Raw genomic sequence first — 4,930 nt, 5'->3', positions numbered from 1 at the left:
TACTATCAGCAGCTGATCTGACCCTTAATAAGTTTCTTCCCACTTTCCTTCCTGTTCCTACGATAGGCGTGCAACCTAGAATGATCCTCATGTCATTGACGACCCAACAACAAGGCATTGTCATTTACCATGTCCCATTTCCATTTGGTACATGTAATCATTTGCAGCAATCATCTTCGGACTCTAACCCCGCCGTTATTGACTAACAAGACTCAACTATGAAACTCCATTAACAAAAATTATTTATCCTTACCCATGACAGTTCCTCTTCGAATTTTGATAAATCTTTTCGATGCCCACTGTAATGACCATTGCAACCAATAAACTTGTCCCATGATCTCGTCCTTCAGATCTTGTCGTCCAGGTCATTCATTATCTTACGGAAAGGAGTCTATCATTCACTGTTACAGGAGACCCAACCACATCTCTATTTATTAACTTAGCGAACACTTCATCTCACACAACTTATCAAGCTACTCCCAAGTACCATCACACTCATCCTGTGGGATAGACCACTGCGTCTTCAATCATCACTCCCACATGCTTATCTTAATACTCTTGAATCGTCGTACATTACCCTCACATGAACATGTCGTGCATCAGTTGATCCAAAGACACACTTCTACAACTCGTAATGTCCATTCCTAGTTCATAATGCGGTCTTCTGAATATTTTCCTTTGATATCGGAGTTTGGCAATACTGCGAATGTCAAATCTCCCTTAAACTCCAAAGCCACTTGCAATAGGTTCCAACAAATCAATGAATTATTCCTCTTTAAAATCCCATCCCTCTTCCTTTTATTAGTACGTGTGCTTTCTAAGAAAAGCTGCTTGGTTGGGTGAATCCTTTCTCCACCAAGTCCTTTACCCGCTTCTTCAAATCAATGAACTCTATACTGCTGACCGATATGGTTCCTTTGACTAGACCATGCTCTCTACTTCTGCTCTATGACATATGCACTATCTCAGTTGGGGAACTTAAAAATGCTCAAATGCATCCACGTACTCGGATACTTCAGGTATGGTATCCAGTCCATGAGCTTTCACTTCCAAGTACACATCATTCTCCTTCCCATTTGCCCCTTATGCTTGCAACATCCATATAATAGAGATCCATGTCCTAGTCTTTGTTCCATATAAGACTTAACATCCCCTCTTACCGAGGACATATGTGTTGGGGTCAAAATCGGTCACGGCGGAATCAATGTCTGAAAGTCCGTAAAAATCAGCATGAACATTTTTACGAAAAGTAATCTTCGTAAAGAAATCTTTACGAAGAGCCTTGCGGTAAAATCCTGTTCTAATCTCAATCGAACAACTAAATACCGATTATCCAAAGGCAACGGACACGCATCCAAATCGGCCACGGACAAGCTCAAGTATGGCCATCAGACCACGCACAAGCCAAGCTCGGTCGCTACGTAGCGACCGAGCACGCACACAGCTCGTTCGCTACGTAGCGACCGAGCTCAAGCCGAGCTCGGTCGCTACGTAGCAACCGAACACGAACACGGCTCGGTCGCTACGTAGCGACCGAGCACGAACACGCCTCGATCGCTACGTAGCGACCGAGCTCCAGCCAAGCTCGGTCGCTACGTAGCGACCAAGCACGTACATGGCTCGGTCGCTACGTAGCAACCGAACTTTCCCAAAACGTCGATACGACACGAATCCATGCATTCTCGTCTACTCTTTAATGCTTTCTCCCATAGGCCATGGCTAAACCATTCTTTGTTTCTCATCACTTGAAGTCATCAGTCAAACTTTATGATAAAAAATGCGGGAATTTTGTTTTTATCGAAGAAACCACAATAAACGTTTCGAGTCAAAGACGGCCCAAAGAGACGTAAAACGCAACTCGAAGCCCACTTACGATTTCTTAACCGAAAACCCATAAGCCTTATGACGGTTTATGCTTGGTTCGTAAGGCAAGATAAATGTCAAGTTTCCGCGGATAAATGTGAAGTTTCCGAAGATAATCACGAAGATCGGGAAAATTGGAATATCTCCATATTTGAGCTATGACGGCTTAACGGCAGAAGGAGAAAGGCGCAAACTGACCTAGGAGCGAGTATATAAGGATTCCTAGGCGGGAGGCACAAAGAACAATTCTTTCAGACTTTGAACTCTCTGCACTTAGAAATTTTTAGGCATTATTCTCGACATACTCTGTTTCTATGACTGGTACCCGATTACTACACGAACTGGACCAGGCAATTCGATCTATTGTTCTACTCTTTCAATCGAACTACGTTCGGCTTGATCCTCGAAAGGGGTACGTAGGTAGCCTTTCATAAGGTTCAGTCCGAAATCAAATCAAAACCTTTTTCAGATCTTTTTTGTTTGTTGTTATCGAACTGCGACTCAACTAGGTTTAAGATTTTTGGTCGTTAGAACTAGGGAACTCGCTGACATCTCTTGCGGCCGAAGCTTTTGTAAACTTTTGTAATGATGGCAACGCTCTTACGTGGATTTGAAATAAGATCAACTCTTTCTAAACTCGCTTTATTATCTTTACATATTTTCCGCATTTATTTGGTTACTTCTTGTTGACTCTCACAGAGAATCCGGGACCTCTGGGAAAGTTTGGGTTTCTTGACTTTCCTAATTTTAACGGAAATCATCAGTGCAAATTTTGGTTCCCACAGTTTGGCGCTAGAAGGAGTGGGGGTACGGATTACTCTAACTCATAGCCGCAAAAGGCTTGATCAAAACAATGTCTGGAAATACGAAAGACAAAATCGCAGTTCGCAACAACGCTGGTAAGACAACTCCAGCCGCCGCTGGGCCTATTGCCAACGCTTACGCAAACGCCACAGTTCTTGAGAAAATCGAAAACCTTGCCGCGATATTTCGCCACAGGAAGTGCAATGAAACGAGCTCGCGATTTCTCTTTCTAAACAGAAAGGGAAATGATAAATCTTATCAAACCTAGTATGTTTGGCTCATTACCGAACTAAAGAAATCTTAACGTGTAAGGGTTTTACCAAAACATGTTTCCCAAAAACTTTTCGGAAAAGTAAAACTTCCTCTCCCCCAAACTGAAGAAAAACCCTATGTTAATCGCGGAAAAAGGAAGCACAACAAATCGGGTACATAACTCGCCGCTGTACTTCTTCCGACTATCTTGCGGACAAACCCTAGGTTAGTCTCGGAAAAAGGAAGCACATCAAATCGGGTACATAACTCGCCGCTATACTTCTTCTGACTATCTTTCAGAAAAACCCTTGATTTATCGTAGAAAAAGGAAGCGCAACAAATCGGTTATGAAACCCCCACGGCTGTACTTCTTCCAAATAACTTTCAAAGAAATGAAGTTAATTTCTATAGAATCACTCGAAACCTAAAACCGCTGACGAAGACTAAATAAAGCAATACGGGAGATCGTATCCCCACCGCTAAAACGTTTTCTGAAGCCTAAGGTTTCGTAAGAATTCAAGTATCACTTCCATAGTAACAAATTCCGCGAGTTGTCGATGTTTGTCACCTAAATCTTACTTCAGAAAAAACTACTCGAAACTTCCACGGATCAATCCCACAGATATGAGAAAAACTTTTCATTAAGTTTGGTTGCAATAATTAACCTCGTCACGGCTCTTGTACAACCAAAACTTGAAAACTTCTTTACGGAACAAATCTCGTAAAATTATGCTCGACAACATCTTGCGAAATAACCTTTGCAAAAATTAAGCTCGACAACCTTTTACGAAACAACTTTCGTAAAATTAAAATCGATAACATTTTGCGGAGTAAATTTCGTAAAATTAAACTCGATATTATTTTTCGAAAAAACTTTCGTAAAACTAAAGTTGGCAACATTTGACAACCTTCGAAAATCTAACAACAACCGTAGAAAAGGAAACTCGGATAAGGAAAGAGATGGAGTGAAATCCAAGAATCAAAATTCGCCCATCCGCCTCTCTCCACGGTCTCACCATCCTTCTTCTCGCGCCTCGATCTGTCGCCAAAATCTCATCACCTGGCAAGTCTTCCTGATCATCCTTGGCAGCTCTTGATCATCCCTGGCTATTCCTACACGCTAAAAAAGTTTTCGACGAGATGCTCATTCATTTTCATAAATCCAATGATACTACGATTGAAACATGAATCACGAAAACCGCAAATATTGGCAGCAGCCTAAATGCGGCCAGAAAAGCAGAGAAGTCCAGGAAGAATCAATATTCTTGCTATTCGAAATGGGCAGATAGACACGAAAAGAGTAATGGCAAATGAGCAAGCAAAACGAAGAAGAGGCTAACCCGAATCTTCGAGAGAACTAAGGTATTTCCGACTTGAAATCAGGCTTGTAATTTTCGTAGGAAATTACTAAGAAATAGAAACGCCTTTGAGACTGCCGTAGAACTTTAGGGAACTTAAAACCTAGGTGGATAGTCTAGCGAAATAAGTCTTAGGCGATTTTTCCTGTCTCGGTAAATTATTCCATGACTGTTTATGCAGATCTTGCAAACCGATCTAAACTCCCTGAAAATCGAGAAATGATCGCCACGCATATTCAGATCACTTCCTAAAGAAAGAAAGAACTAGAGACACGAACGTCGTTTTAAAACAGATTCGTTTCTAGCGATTTTCTTAAAGCCGACATATCCCAAGTCGTCATCATCCAAATCACAGTCCCAGTGTCGTCTTTGAATCGACCAAGACTGTCGATCATTCCAATCCTCGGAAGAAGAAACGTACACAACCCTTCAAGGTATCGGTTCAACCGTTTTCTTTCGTAAAAAAGGGGGCGGGGGAGTAGGTACATATACTATACTCGTATACTCCCAAACTTACTTCCAAAACTTTTGCCTTGTCATAAAAAAACGCTTTCGTCAAAGTAAACTCTCGCAACAATAAGCAGAAAAACATTTAGGCAATACGATGCCTCCATAAATCGTCCCAAAAAAGCAAACGACAATCTAAAATTCAT

Source organism: Brassica napus, chromosome C6, assembly GCF_020379485.1.
Source record: "Brassica napus cultivar Da-Ae chromosome C6, Da-Ae, whole genome shotgun sequence".
Classification (NCBI taxonomy): Eukaryota; Viridiplantae; Streptophyta; class Magnoliopsida; order Brassicales; family Brassicaceae; genus Brassica; species Brassica napus.
This window is presented reverse-complemented; position numbering follows the sequence as displayed.